The 16292-nt window shown below is 50.0% G+C and overlaps 1 protein-coding gene across 1 annotated transcript in view; it reads right to left on the bottom strand.

Annotated features, from left to right (window-relative positions):
• The window catches only part of PLXNA4 (plexin A4), a 418730-nt gene that overhangs the window by 105603 nt on the left and 296835 nt on the right, over positions 1 to 16292 (bottom strand). The window lies entirely within an intron of this gene.

Raw genomic sequence — 16292 nt, 5'->3', positions numbered from 1 at the left:
CTTCTTTCCTTCTTTCCTTTCTTTTTTGCTATAAGATGCTCTGCCTTCTTCCTAGTTTCCCTATGTTTGTTTGTTTGTTATCATCTGTGTGGTCCCAGAGAGCATGTAAGTAAGCGAAGTCCAAGACCCTTTTCTTTCTCCTTTGTGCCTTTGAACTCACTTTGTAGCTGTTAAGCTGTCCACTCTCTTTCTCCTGCTGTTGGCCAACTGGCTTTAAAAGTTTTTCACACTGGTGTTTTCATAGAAGAGCTGTTGCTACCTCTCCCCCTGTCCACACCCTTTTCATGACTACAGGCTTCCTCTCCAACTCCAAAACCTTATATTCGCCCTCACCAGCCGCTTGTTAATGTAAAATGTTCCACGTGACATTTCTGCTTAGCCCAAATGCTTCCATTTCCTGCATGCTCCGAAAAATCTTTTGCATGTCTTTGTTCTCCAACGTAGCTTCGCCCAGATGTCTTTTCACAGGGCTTCTCAGGGTCCAATACATAAGAGGTACTTAATCACGATACCCAGGATCACATGGAATTTTAATTTTCTTTCAATAGCCTTGGTCTTTATTCTCTATGTTGCCAGTTTCTTCTTTACAAAAAGGTTTTTTTTTTTTTTTTTTTTTTTTTTTAATCATCCTATTCTGTTTGGGACACCATTGTATCTCCGCAGAAGACTCCTTACCCAATCTTTCAGCTTGTGCTAAGAGAATTTGATGTGGCCGTCCTTTATAATTTTTCGCTATTAGACAACAGGCACAGAGAAGTGCAAACCACGCTGACCGGACTGAGCCTCTGTGCCTCATGAGCCAATGTGCAGGCTGCGTCCCCCTGCTGCTGCGTGGGGCATCTGCCTCTGAAAAATTCTGTACACTTGGCAGGGGCTACTTATAACTCATGCACAGGCGAACTGGCACCAGGGTCTGCTCAATTAGTCTCGAAACCGTCTTTTGGAATTAATTAATAATTAATTCCCAACCCCATATGATCTCGCTTCCCTTTCTCCCTTCACTTTCTTATTCCCTTTACATATCTCTTTTGTCTTGTTTTGTTTCCTCATGCGCATGCTGAGCCTTCTTAAAGACCACCCTGCAATTTGACTTCTTCCCAGTTACCTGCTGGCCTCCTGATCCCCTTCTTGTAGTTTTGCCCTTGGCCTTTGTGACCCTCTCTCCGTGTTCTTGGATGTCTTTTGGTACTTGTGGGATTTCATCTTTCCTGTTATTACTGCTCGTGTAATCTGCATGGGCCATGCCTCAGCTCTGCCCATATGCGACTTTCCCCATTTTTGCAATTAATTCTGACAATCAGTTTTGTACAAATTACCCTGCTGGCTCTACACACAGCCAGGAACTTACCCTATTCCTATTGCCTCTTTCGTTTCTCTCCCTACCCTGTAAGTGGGCACAGGCATGCTGGTCATGTAAGCATATAAACAGTGGTTCCCAGCCCAAAGTACCTGGACTCCCAGGAATTCATGAGTGGTAATAAGGTCCACAAGCTATTTTCAATAGTTCCAAAAGCCTAATGGAAATTGGATTGTTGCTGTTTTCTTTTTTGTATGCATACCCAGTGATGTATGTCCTATATTAAAAATAGAAAATATATTATTACTTAATAAATGCAGTTTGTTGAGCAGGCAAAAGTCTTTGAAAACATGATGCCTAGAGGGGAAAGAGTAATAAAAGGGAACTTAGATGGTGGAAGTTGGTAACACAAGTGCATAATAATGTTTTCATATGTTCCAGCTGCTTGTCTAGCACTCCATATTTTGCATGGGCTTAAGGAGAAAATCATGGCTTGTTCAATCAAAAGCATTTTCTTGGTCTAGACTTAATTAATAGCCTCCTCAGTTTCTCCCACTGACATGTTCTATAATCTACCTTGGATGTATGTGCCACGGGGCTCCGGGGTATGCCAGTTGCTTGGCGAACCTGATGTTCTCAAAAGGCTTTGCATTCAGATTTCTAAAAATATCTCGCAACTGGTGTTAAATAGCGCCAATACCTAGAATTGTAAAATCCTTCCTCTCCCGATTTTAAATGAGCGTGATTGTAGTTTGGTCGGAAAGAGTGTGGGAGCCCGCAGAGCTGGGTTCCAATCCTAGCTCTTCCATTTACCAGCAACAAAGTCCCGAGTCTCATTTTCCCTGGACTTTAAACAGGGAGATAAAATCCCCACCCCCACCCCTCCCAGTTCACGGAGCTTCCCAGAGCACAGATGACCTGGTAGGCGCAAAGCTGCTTTGTAAACGCACGAGCACATTGCAAGTGACGGTTATTATTGTGGTCTTTGTCATTAATCCCCCATTCTTCATCGCGCGGCCACATTCCCTCTCTGCCACATCACAGGAATCTGCTCTGATAGGCTTCCCCGGCCCCACGAACTCCCCCCGGAGTATATCACAGGCCAGGAAGAACTCTTCTTCTTCAGCACCTTGATCATACCGTTTCCTCCTTGACTGCGACGTCTGCCCCTACACCTGTCATTGCTTCATCTCTGGGATGAAACTCTGGGGTAGCCCAGCTTCCTGGACTTATTCAGTGCTGTTACCAACTACTCTAACAGGCCTGTCTTTTCCTCTGCTTTTCATCTAGCCGGATCCCTGTGGGACAGGGGCATAAGTCCTTCCTCAGCAGTTATTATGAGACTCAGCTTTCTCTCAACCTTTTCTTCTAGGATCTTTCTATCTATACATCCAGTCTTTTTTTTTTTTTTTATTACTCTTCTGAGCTTGATCTAGGTTTTTTTTCCATTCTTTTTAAAGTGTGGATGCTCAAACTGAGGTGCCCACGGGACCCCGACAAAACGAGTAAAAACGGTTCCCGTTACCTGAGGTGATGCTCCCTTCGCCTCTCCAGGACTTTCCCAAAGAAGGTTTCTGGGAAGCCTTCGAAGTCCCATTTTCAGGCAGTATTCCCCAGAATGGCCAGCCCCTCCAGGACCGACTCTATATCTCCCAATCTATACCATTGCTTTGAATCCCTTCTGAAAACCAGACCGACTCCATCACTTATCTCGGTGCAATTCTCTACCCTAATGGCTCCGGGAACCTTCCACACCTTGCTTAGGAAGCCACACGGGGGCCCAGGGAGCTTTGGAGCCACAGTGGTGGGGTTGTGATTCCTTCTCTCCAAACCCCCAGACTCTCCACCTACATCTTCTACCAAACAAAGCCGCCTCTCCCTTCCCCCATCACTGGCTCCTCCTCTGACCCTGGAACACAAACCACTCCAGATGCAGAGCCACACGATTAATTAAAACCACCCCACGCTGATTAAAGTCTTAAGCTACAGTGCCAGGCATGCTAATTAACTGAGTGAGGGAATTCAGACCACAGGAAGAGGTGAGAAAAGGACGTCATGGAGGGGAGCTTCTGCTTAGAGAACGAATCAGATGACGATTGTGACCCAAGCCATCCTCGTGATGGATGGTCTCAGACACCACAGAAGATTGAAGCTTGTCCCCTGGCCACTGGACTCTGGGAGACGTGTTGATTGATGTGTCTGCAAAGCACCCTTTCTGCTTCCACAGACAGAACCTCTGTATGTGTCTATGAGTGTTGGTGGAAGTGGGGCTCCTCGGGTGGAGGGGTTCAGACAGGGTCCGCACAGGGTCGTCTCAGCACATGCCACTGGATTTGTGCAAAGTCCTATTGGGCAGTGTAGTCGTTTCTCCAAAACATAGAATTACCATGTGATCTGGTCATTCCCCTTCTGGGGACACACCCCAAAAGAAAAGACTGGAAGCAGTGACTCGAACAGATATTTATGGACCAATGGTCATAGCAACATTATTCACAATAGCCCAAAGGTGGAAAGTGACCCAAGACAACCCAAACCCAAAGCAAAGTGACAGATGAATGGATACATGGAATGTGGTATAGGCCTACAGTGGAATACAGTCATCCCTCTCCTCCCAACCCCCATCCATGGGTTCGCTTTCTGTGGTTTCAATTACCCATGGTCAACTGCAGTCCAGAAGCAGATGATCCCCCTTTTCTGACATATGACCAGAAGGTTATCGGCAGTCTAATACTAGGTCACAGTGCCTAGGTCACTCACCTCCCTGCATCTCATCATGTGGGCATTTTATCATTTGATGTGAGATTATTATAATTGTCCTATTTTATTATTAGTTATGGTTGTTAATCTCTTACTGTGCCTAACTTTATAAATTAAAGTTTATCCTAGCGTTGTACATATATGTAGGAGAAAACATAGTATATCTAGGGTTTGGTATTATCCATGGTCTCAGGCATCCACCGAGGGGGCCTGGAACGTAACCCCTGTGGATAAGAAGGGACTACTGTAATATTCAGCCTTTCAAAAAAAGGGAATTCTGACCCATGCCACAACATGGATGAACCTTGAAAACATGTTAAGTGAGATAAGCAAAAAAGACAAATGTTTCTGGTGTTAGACTAATAAATTCATGTTTATAAAATATTCTGAGATCCTTGGGTGAAAAGATAGGCATTGTTAACTCTTTTCAATTTAATTTCAAATGGACAAAAGGGTTTTGGATGAATATCTCTTATCATGTGCTGTGATGTAACTGGGTCTGTCATTCTCAAGCTCTGGGCCTCTGTTTCCTGATTTGGAAAAATAATGTCATAGCTTTGCTCCACCCAGAACCCTTCCTCAGGCCCCCCCACCTCTTCCAAGAGGCAGAGGGAAGGGTCTCGGAATTCAAATAGGTCTTATGAGGTCAAATGGTCTATGATTTTATAAGATTCTTCAGCTATTGCTTAGCCTCTGCTTTGGTTCTCATTCTCAGTTATGAGCAGGAAGCACCTGCGTGTGGGTGTCTACCCCCGCTTCTATTCATCCCCCCCACTACCTTTCTGGGACTCACACTGGTTTTCTTCACCCTTTTGCCCCAAGGTAAACATCCCTTTTGTCTGGTTTTTCAATATTGTAAATAGAATCATCATCTCTCTTCCCACACCGGTCTGGCCCCGTGGACAAGGCCGGGAATGTACAAACAATGGCTGGGGATAGAAAGACAAGGACTGACTGAGCCAGAGTGAAGAAGCCCACCCAAGGACTTCAACTCATGAACTTGACCTTCACAAGCTTCTGCACTGATCACCAGAGCCCACCGCCTAGAGGGCCTGGGGCCTGGGTGTGCTAACGGCAAAGAGGGTATTTTTCTTGAGTCCTGGCCCCCAGCTGTCTAGACTCTGCTTGGTTTCCCTGATATTTTGGAAGTTGCTTTCTTCCGGCAATAGAGTCTCACTCCACTTGTTGCTGTTAGCATCGCAAGGGGTGCCTGCAGCTCTGCTGATTACATGCAGAAATGTTCCATAGATACAACATACAATCTCCGTGAGCGCCTCTCATTTGTTCAAGCATTTGACATTCTAGTCGAAATGTGAGTTATTACTCCATCTCTCCTCTTTTAATTGGATGCTAATGCTGCGACAGCTACGCTTAACCTGATGGTGGGGGTTAATTTAAATGTCCAAAAGGCTTCTTAAGTACCCAGTTTCCTTCAAAATTGTCAAAAAAGGGGGAAAAAAGGATGCAAGAGGACCCATTAAGAAGCTCTGAGGGGCTGCTATGGAGCTGTCAAAATATGCAGCTCCCATCCTTCCCTGGTGCTGTCCCATCCATCCCCGTCCTGTCCTCCTGTCTCTGAGCAAAGGAAGTAGAGCTGGGAATAGTCAGTGCTTTTCCAGAAAATTAGTAACTCAGCAATACATATGGATTTCAGCATCACGGTCTTGGGGCACCCCTCCAAACCTCTCCAGGGGCCTTGCTTTCCTTTGGTGGCCTCTGATTGCCTTTGCAGGCCTCATTTCTGCTGACTTGGGGCCATGCAAGGGTTGTATGAAGGCTTTGTCTCCGTGATGACCTCTGAGCCCCTCACTGCCAGGGCTTGAACTTGCGGTGGCTGAGCACGGGCTCAGGAAGCATGTTTATTTCAGCCTATGCCAGGTGCCTGGCACACAGTCACCCACATCCTCTTTGCTCAGAGGTGGCAGGTAGGTCTGGCCTTGGCAGGCTGGCAAGAGAGGCCGAGGCCAGGAGGCTGGTCACAGGCTGTGGCACATTGTGTCATGAGTCCCAACTCTTCCCTCCTTCATCCCCACACCCGCCCCTACCTGGCCTCATGGTGAATGGAGAGGTGGGGTGTACTTCCAGCCCCTTGACTTGGGCTTGGCCTCAGGACTGGATTTGGTCAATGGGATGACAACAAGCACGAGGCAAAGGCTTACGATGTGCCTCTGTGGTCGGACTTGCCATCTTGTGTTTCTGCCATTTTCATGAAAGGAGCTTCCCCACGGAGCTGCTTGCTCTTCAGCCAGATGAACCCATGTGGAGCAGACCTGAGCCCAACCCACAGCAGGAGACAAGCCCAGCCAGCCCAGCAACTGCCCAGCCAAGCTCCATCTATATCAGAAGATGAGAAATGGGTGTGCAGGTCCACGCATATGAGAGTTAATGCTTACTATTATATGCTACTGAGTTTTGGGAGGAGGTTGTTACACAGCTTTTTTTGGTAGCAATAGCTAGCTGATACATGGATGCTGGCCATAAAGTCACACCAGGGTACAAAAGTCCTGTGAAAGGTAGAGGGGACAGGGGGGATGGAGGAGGGGAAAGGTTGCAGTGTAGTGGTTTCTACGTGCTTTTAAAAGCTGGGTCTAACATCACAAATGAATCTTCCCAGTGTATTCCATGCTGACCATGCTCTCCTAATTCAATGACCGTAGATCTGTAGATCTCAGGGACGTCCGGCCCCGAAGCAAAGTACCAGAAAAGACTGGAAAGAAAATGTGGTTCTCCAGGTGTGGAGGGCTAACTGGAAGCACAGATGCTCATAGAAGCCGCTGTACTGATCTCCTGGCTGCCTTACCACCGGGAAATGATTTTATCTACTTGGCAGCAAGACAAGTCCCTCAGGAATGGGTTGCCTTGAACTTTGCAACTCCTCCTGCTTGTGCTCCGGCTTTGGGGCTAATCCAGCAGGGGTCTTCTCTGACCCAAGTGGGCTCATGCCCAGGATCAAGGGCAGGCTGTCAGCAATGTCCCCACCTGCCTGTAGGCAGGAGTTCTAGGGTCAAGGTCATCGATACTCAGAACAATAAGGGCAGCAGCCTCAGAGCATGAGGCTTGGGAGCGGAGGTCCCGAGCTCTAATCCATTCTGGGTGTCTGGGTGACCTTGAACAAATCCTTTCCCCTCATTATGCCTCCACTGATTCATTTCCAGATAGGAGGACCCAGGCCTACTCTGCCTGGGAGAATCGGTCATAAAATACTACTAATACAAATGGTCTAGGAAGCTCTTTGCAAATGAAAAGTAGCAGATGTTGTGGAGGGCTGCAATTTGCTGCTATTAATAAGTATAAATGCCTAATAGGAAGCCAGTTTGCTCTGGGAACTCGGACAGCCAAGGAGCGAGTGTTGACGCCGGAATCATCAACATATGCTGTTCCTCATTAGCAAGCGGCAGTAGCTGGGTGAGAAGCTCTCAGCGCGATTTCTACAGAGCCCCAAGAAATCACCCTATCCTCTGCCTCCCGGTGTGGGCTGCACGGCAATGGCCCGAGTTTGTTATTAACCAGACCCCTTGCCAAGCGAGAAAGTGATACCCTTCTCAGGTGCACAGATGGAAGAGCCACAGCCCAGAGAGGCTGAGCAGCTTGCCCAAGGTCACACAGCAGGGCAGTGGCAAAGATGGAAATTAAAATGAAGCTGGGGGCAGCAGCCCGCCATCAGGCTCCAACATACCGATTCCCTGGATGCAGCCCAGGGGATTGAAAAACCTCTGGTACTTCCACTGAATCCCAGTTCTCGGGTTGAAAATTTTATAGCATTGCAGGTTGTGTACTGTAAAGCAGGAAGGGGTGGCTAAGCTCAGGGGCTGAGGGCCCCTCCAGGGGGCCAAGAAGTCCATCATGGAGCAGGAGCTCTAAAGAGACTGACAGTAGGTCTTAATGCAGCCCTCCTCCTCCAGGGAGACTTCCCGGCTCTTTCAAATGTGCTTGGAGAGAAAAAGAGAGTTTGGAATAGCTTTATCTCAGTGCTAAGTGAGAAACAGAGATCTGGGGAGAAGACAGATATGGGTGTGCATCCCAGATCTGCCCCTTCCTGGACTCCTTTTCCTCCTCTGAGGATAATAGGAAGCACCCTGAAAGGTTGGCATGAGCATTAATTGGGATGGCACAGATGAATGAGTTAGTCTGATGCCAGTAACAACTCGGTCTGTCATTCCAGCCTCTTTCCCAGAGAAAATGTCCCCCCGAACCCCTTGCAAGGGGTGGTGTGAAGTCATCTCTCTTCATCTCTCCACACCTAGTACCCAGCTCAGGCATGGCAAATGAGACTCCATAAGCAAGAGGGCGAATGCTCGCAAGTTGGTTCCTGTCAAGCTCATATTCCAAGAACTGCATGGAATTGATTTGCCCATCTTGGCTATACCCTAAAACCTAAAATTTCTGAATTTCTTGCCACAGGTTCATCTCTTAGTGTAAAAGTCAACTTCTCTCCCATCTCTGGACTGTCAGGGTCACATTCACACAGTGGGTTTGGAAGACCAGACCTCTGGGGCCCTGGTATTGCAGAGCATGAATTTTCTCAGGTAGGTCAATCCAGTGCATTTGACAGAGGAGACTGGCAGCTAGCTACACCCATATCCCACCCAGAGAGCTGCCCTGCCACCATGTAAGAGAGAAGGTGCCTGGGACGGGAGGAATGTTCTGGCATTCACAGGGTTAATAAGCTGGAAGGGACCTTGGGAACAATCTAGTTGCCAGTCCCCTCATTGTTCAGGTGAAGCTCAGTTGCTAGAAGATTTGTCCAAAGCCACACGGCCACCAACACTATTCTTTTGAGACCCATCCCTAGATACAGACTCCTGCCCAAGATGTCTGCTCTTGACCTGGCCCCAAGGTCAGGGCTGAAGGGAGAGGCAGAGCCTCTGGGACACACCCCAAGCCCAACAGGTGGGAAGGAGCCTTTGTCCTTGGGATCAAAGTGCTGCTCCCAGTCCAGCCATCTTTCACCAAGTGCTGCTGATGGAGGCTATGGTCCCATCTGAGCTGGGACTGGGGACCTGCTGGTGTGAGTTTCCCAAGCCCAGCCTGCTCAACGGAGGCCTCTGTTCCAGCAGCCAAGTGGGGGGTGGCTGGCACGGAGACACCTTTATCCCGGCCCCAGCAGCTGAGCCAAGTGAGTTCCAAGACATATGCCGAGACCCTCTGGCTTGCTGGCATGACTCTTTGTGGGAAGTGACAGGGCAGACCGGGCAGGCACCCCCTTCTCCATCCAGCACCCAACCCTTTTCTCCCACTGCCTTCTGTCAAGGGCACTGTTAGCCAGCGTCCCCAGCAACGATCTGAGTGTTCAAACTAAAGGGTGGTTGCGTGCGAATGGTGCCCGATGGGAATGGGCGCACATGTGCCTGGTAGCAGGAGCGACATGTGCACACAGCGATCGGCAGGAGTGCTCAGGGCCATGGCAGCATGCTTGCAAAGAAACACGTCTTTCCTGGCAGACACTCCTGTCTGGGTAGGAGCCTCCTTTGGAGAATGGACAAACATCTTCCTTCAAAAAGGAATCTGGCCCTGGGAAAAATCATGGTGCCCAAATGAAAGGAAACGGATATACCTCAGGGGGCCCTCTATGCCCCAGCATCTCAGGGAGACCACAGGTGCCCCAAAGAAACCTAAATCTCTTCCTCTGCCCTCACCCCCTGCCTCAAGGTAGCCAACGAACTCTCCTGAACCTATGGGAGCTCCCCTTGTAGGGGCCCTGCCTACTGCTGGGGAAAGAGGAAGATGGTCCTCTAATGTCTGAGTATCCTTGGACAGGGGTCATCTTGCCCACATGGGCAAATGTGTTTTCCTCATGAAGAGATGCTCGCCTGAGGACATTTTGCAGTAGCTCTTCAGATCTGAGAGGACAATGCCCATTCTTGCCTTTCTCTAAGTGAGACAGCAGTGCATCAGGCAACCCAGCCATGCCCCCCCCACCCCCCAGCCTTCGGGTGTCCCTGCAGCAGAGCTGAGGAGGCAAGGCAGGAGGGGCTGACCCCATAGGACTGTAGCCGTGGGGCATCTGGCTTCCATTAGGAGGTTCATTGTCGAGGGGGGAGTGGTGTGGTGGTGGTAACTCATCCACTGCCCGTTGTGTGCGGCTGGGGAATCTGATCTACATCAGACTAAGGCTTGAAACATATTTCCCCTTCTCAGATGAGAAGCGGCTGGCCGGGGCTATATTTAGATGGGGACTCAGCGAGGTCAGAAATAATTGCTGGCCCCGGGGTGGGTGGGGGGGAGGAGGTGTCTGTTCCTGGCTAATGTGTGCCCCTTCTCAGAGGACACGTGTGCGATGGCCTGGGGGAAGGCTAGGAGTCTCAGCCACGCCTTCTCTGCCCTCTTAGTCTGTGTTACAGCAACAAACAGCTCCTAGTATCAAAATGCCATTGCCTGTGACAGGTAAGCTCAGTAGAGGGAGGGCCTGGGAGACGGACGTAGGTGTGTAGAACCCACCACAGGGAGGGGGGGGTCACGGGGGAGCCAGGCAGTGCAGCTGTTAGGACCTGGGCTTTCAGATTCTAGCTCTGCCACTTACTAGCTTGGTCAGGCATTTAACACCGCCCCCCATCTCCAAAAGGCTATGCAGATTAAATAATATAACATCTGTAAAACACTCGAGGCGGCTCCTGGAGCACCCCTGTGAAATACGTGGCCGACTCGCCTTTTTGGTTTGCTTCTCCGAAATGAAAAGTTCAACTTTTATTTTATTTATTGATTGATCGATTGATTTTTACTTATGTATTTTTGATAAGTTCAACTTTAAAGGTTTCCAGATGTGCCCCTGGGACAGCTGAACCCTTCTGCCACTGTTGGCCTTCTAAGTGGTGCTGGAGAAGGAGTTAGGACTTGAAGGAACTCTGGTGGGACCTCATGATCTTACCCCTGACCCACCAGCCTCACCCAGTGACCCCCTGTGGTCCCCAGACCCACAGTCCCTGGCCCTCGGAAGAGGAGCTTGACTCTACAACCAGCTCAGAACTTTCCAACCACTTCCCTGCTTCCTCCTCTCCCCTCTCCCCTCTCCAGCTTTTCAGAGGGCCTTTCCCCTGCTTTCCAATAGCAAGCAGAGGGCAGGAAGAGGAGGGAAACCCCAGTGAATTCATTTTATTGCCCACAGCACCGGAGAGAGCGAGGTGAAGCTAGGGAGACGCTCTAGCTATTAGAGGAAATGAAACCAGGGTTATCTGCAGCCTTAATTTATTCAGCTTCTCCCCTGACCTCTGTGAACAGGCATAATCAAAAGTTGGCTGTGGGTCTGGGACAGGGAAGCATGCTGGCTCGCGGCCAAGCACCAGAGGCCGTGCTGCTTGCCAGCATGTGGGTATGCTGGTTGGCCTGGCATGTCTGGCAGGCCGGGTCGGGCAGCGAGACCCAGCATGGCGGTGTTGGCACAGAGTCCGGCGGCCCCCGCTGTGGCAGGGACGTGAGGATGCAGCCTCCAGACACGATTAAACACAGGGCGTTTGCTGAGTTTGCAAACAAACCTGCAGGATGCAGGACTGAGGCAGCCGCAAGAAAACAAATGTGACAATTTAGGGCAGGTAGCATGCCATAAGTGGGATTCATGTTAAAAAGCTTTTCTACTCCATTAAGCCTGCCCGGGATGCTGCTGTGATCAGAGCTTGGGCTTGACTGGAGTCTGGGGGCACACGGGGGGCTGGCGTGGGGTGTAGGACTCCCCTCTTACGCTCCCCAGGCCCCTGCTTGCCGAGTGTGGACCACCCTCAGGGGGGCTTACAACTCCAAGGGAGAATCAGGCCACATAGTGCCAGGGAGGAGGGAAAGGCAGGGAAATGGGGTCAAGGCTAAGCGGTTCCAAAGCTCACTGAGCTTTTCACTAAAACCTAACTGTAGAGCTTTTAGAAAATGCTGAGGTCCAGGCCAACCTCAGACCAGCACAATCAGAATTTCCAGGAGCCAGGCAACTGTATTTTCTCCAAGCACAGTGCTTCTCCACTTGGCCACCAACAATGACCCTGATGATGGGCTCCCCTCGGACACAGGGGCAGAAGAGTGGGGATCCGAGGCTGCTATATTTCTGCCCCGGAGTCTGAGAGATGCAGAAGGTTGAAGGCTCCAGAACACAGAGACAGGGTGCGTGGGCACACTGGTGGTCCTGACTGTTGTACCTGGCTTCACAATTTAGAAAGCAATTTCACAGGCATGATTGCGTGTGAGCCCAACTACAACCCTGCGAGGTTGCCAAGCTAGGGACGACAGCCTCCATTTTACAGATGAGGACATAGGTTAGAGGAGGTTAAGTGGACCCGCTCAAGGGCACACAGCCAGGACTCTGACACAGGGCTCGCTATGATGGCTCTACGGCTGGTGTAGCCTCCCTTTTCACTGGAATCCCCTCTCTTGCCAGGGCCAAGAGCCTATAACTCCCCCGTGCAGAAGCAGTAACTGCCTGAAATGGATCCAAACATCATGGAAATTGATGAAGGCAGAAAAGGGTTGGAGAGGTCTGTCCCATTTAAATATCTCTTAGAACTCTCCTTGGCTAGCAAGGTCTGTCTCAACATCCATGGCTCTCATCTCCAAATATGGCTCTATCATCTCAAGCAGGGCGGGACCCGGCACTGTGGCTCAGCATGGTACAATGTCCCCCTGGCAGGAGCAGGGAGGGGATGGTATGCCTAATGCCTGGAGACTTTACCAATTATGGAATAGTTTCACTGGCTCTGGGGGCTGCAGACCTCAGAGTCTGCCTATGCCCCGGGCCACCACTACCTAGGGAGCAGTAGTGAACCATGCACTGTTCTGTTCACTTAGACTCAGCAAAACCTGGCGAAGGTCTCCCCACCCCTGGGGTTTCTCTGTCCTCTGGTCCTTCAAGGAGCAAAGGGAGTGTGAGAATAGTGCAAACCAAAGGCGTCATGTCCCAGAAAGGGCTGGAGGCAGAACGAAGCGGGCACAGGTAACAGCATGGGGTAGGGGGGGGGTCCCTCCTCCTGCCTGGGCAGCCCCTTCCTCCCTGCAATTTGATCTTCCCTCTTGTCTCTCCCTTTCACTCTTGATCAGAAATTGCCTGGCAGGGTCACTCACTCACACTTCAGCCTGAATGAGCCGTCCCTCCTGGTGGCAGCTGAAAGCTCTTTCCTGGGAACAGAGTGGGGGGCGGGAGAGTCCCGAGTGCCCAGTGATCCCAGGAGGGGGGACCTTTCCCCACCACAGCCTTTGCCTTTGCCTTCAGAATGGGCTTTTGTCCTCATTCTCCCATCCCCTCCTCCCTGTCCCCTGTGACCAGTCTCCTGGTGACCCTCACGTGCATGACAGTATGTGCTTGACTCTTAGACTTTCTGTGATGCTTGGAAAAAGGAGCCACACCCATCCAGACCACTGCTCCAAGAATAGACGTGGGGAGGAGAGCAAGGAAACTGAATGCCTGGCTTGGCTGCTCACACCAAACACAAGGAGCAAGGAATCCCGGCATTGGATGAGACCTTCAGGTCTCCAAATCCAGCCTTTTATTGGATCCAAGCTGTCATCACAGCCATCTATGCAACACGTGCACCAGTTACACCCACTTAGAAGGACAGATGATGAGGGTTGTGCACATCATTAAATGTAATCAGACGTGACTTATGAAACAGTTTGATGCAGCATTAAACTGCTTATCTGTAGAGCTGTCCTGATGTACAGCTCGTCTACCCTGGTAATCTACTCATAATTACAGAAACAAAGGGCTGGGAGCATTCTTCACATTTCTTGGTTACTTAGCCTTCTAAAGAGGCCCCCTCCTTCATCCCTAGCAGGCAGGTACTGAGCCCTTTCTGAGTGCAAGGTGTGGGCTGGACACCTGTGGGACGAGGTGTGTTCTTCCAAGTTCTTCCTGCCAGTCTGGGCTCCCTGAAGTCTCTGAGCATCTGGGTCTTGGGTCTTTTCCCTGTGGTGGGTGGTAGTCCAGCAAGGTAGATGAAAAACAGACTAGACCTGCACGTGGATGTTTATAGCAACTCTGTGCACAATTGTCAACACTTGGAAGCAAGCAAGATGTTCTTCAGGAGGTGAAAGGATAAATAAAATGGGATAAAACCAGACAACAAAATACCATTTAACGTTAAAAAGAAATGAGCTATCAAGCCACAAAAAGACATGGAAGAAGCTTAAATCCATTTTTGCTAAGTGAAAGAAGCTAATCTGAAAAGGTTACATATTATATTATTAAAACTATATGGCATTCTGGAAAAGGCAGAACTATTGAGACAGTAAAAAGATCAGTCCTTGCCAGGGGGGGGGGGGGGGGTGGTTAGGAGGGAGCGGGGGATGAACAGGTGGAGCACTGGGGATTTTTAGGGCAGTGAAAATAGCCTGTATGATACTATAATGGTGGTTACATGTCATTATACATTTGTCAAAACCCATAGGATGAACAACAAGACGAGTGAACCCTAATGTAAACTATGGACTTTGATGATGTTGATGCATCAGTGTAGGTTCTTTAGGTTCTTTGATGATAACAAATGCACCACCTTGGGTGGGGGGGTTGTCCATGGCAGGGAGGCGGTGGGAGGCAGAGGGGAGAGCAGGGATATGTAGGAATTCTCTGTAGTTTCTGCTTAATTTTGCTGTGAACCTAACCTTGTTCTAAAAAATAAAGTCTATTTTAAACAACACACTAAGCTAGGAAAAGAGGCAATATACCATTTTCTATCATTTTTTAAAAGAATGTGCCCATATTCATGGATCCTTCCTCGCTCTCTTACCAAGAGACGACGCCAAGTATGACATGCCCCAGGGCACACGGGCGGAGCAGGAACTGTGCTCCCACCAGAGCCACTGGGAAGTGGTTCCTGGGAACCTGATACATGTATAAGGTTGTGCTATCTCTCCCCGTTTGTGCCAATGGCTCTCTCAGACCCCCCTACAAGGAGCCACTTCAAAGGACAGTCCCCTTCTCCATTATGCAGCCTGGCTGAAGGACCTGGCATGGAGAGCCAGCGATGGGTGAGGACGCAGAGTCCTGTGACTGCATGCCCTGGGATGGGCTGAAACCGAAGTCTGCTGAGTGGACTCTGACCTGGACATGGAATTCCCCTTTGCTGGAGGGAGGGGTCAAGAGCAGCATGCACACGTGGTAGTGCCAGCAACACCAGCCATGTCTTCTAGATGTGCCCAGTTTGTGTGTTCCTGAATTGGCAGACATACTCGCACCGTCTCTAGGTTAGCTTCTGCCACTCCCAGGGTCCCGGATGCCTGGCGTGGTGGATTGAGCTGGGCTGGACACACAGGAGCCCAAGATGTCTCCACCATCTGCAGCAGGGCCCTCAGGTCTTTCATTAAACAACCCAGTGTAGCCTCTAGGCACTGGACGGTGAGGTGAGGATCGAATGGGCACCTCGTCAGAGGACCCAGGCAGCTGCTGACTGGCCAGCAGCTGACACCTAAAGGGAACAGTCCCAAATGGCACCTCTGAACACATCCTCTGGGTAGCAATAGCCTTGTCCTAGCACACAAGACATGGCTGGATTTCAGCCCCGAGGATGCCCTTGGTTAGGTGTCCTTGTGCAGTGAACAACCTACACCACAGTATACTGTGGTTCTATGAGCACGTACACACATAGTCCCAGGAAAATGAGTGCATCTCAGGGATCCAGGAGACGCAGGCTGAATCCCGGCTGTGCCTTATCTCACCATCTGAGGCTGGCCCAAGATGCCAACCTCCCAGGGCTGCTCTTTCCTTACTAGTAAAATGAGAGGTTCCTTCCTGCTCTAACAATCTAAGACATATGGGAAATTGAGAGCACATTTCCCTTTCTTTCCCTAGATTGCCCCCCTTTCCCCTCTTGAACTTGACCGGGTCCTTTCAGATGAGGCTAAAACTGAAAATCAATTTTAATTATAAAAATCCGTTTACTGTACCAATAAATCATCCTGGCCCCGGCTTGGTTGTGGGGAGAAGGTTACACCTGGAGCAGGGCTAATAAGTCACTCTCTGCCTCCGCCTCACTGCACCAAGGCTGCCCCTCTGCTCTAATATTCATCTCCGTCATTAGGCTGTGGATTATTAATGATGCCTTGGGCCGATGCATGGGAGCCGAGATGCTCCTGAAACACGTCGTGCTGGTTATAACTTGATTTCCAGCTGGCCCCTTGACAGGAGACCCTGATGGGCCTTCCCCCCACCCTTCCCAGTGGTGGGGGAAGGCTGCATAATGGGGAGGGGTACTGTCCTTTGAAGTGGCTCCTTGTAGGGGGGTCCGAGAGAGCCATTTGCACAAACAGGGAAAGACAGCACAGCCTTATACAT

This window comes from Phoca vitulina, unplaced genomic scaffold, assembly GCF_004348235.1.
Source record: "Phoca vitulina isolate PV1807 unplaced genomic scaffold, GSC_HSeal_1.0 scaffold4, whole genome shotgun sequence".
In the NCBI taxonomy this organism is placed as follows: Eukaryota; Metazoa; Chordata; class Mammalia; order Carnivora; family Phocidae; genus Phoca; species Phoca vitulina.
The sequence above is the reverse complement of the archived record's forward strand: the minus strand, read 5'-3'. Positions and strand labels throughout refer to the sequence as shown.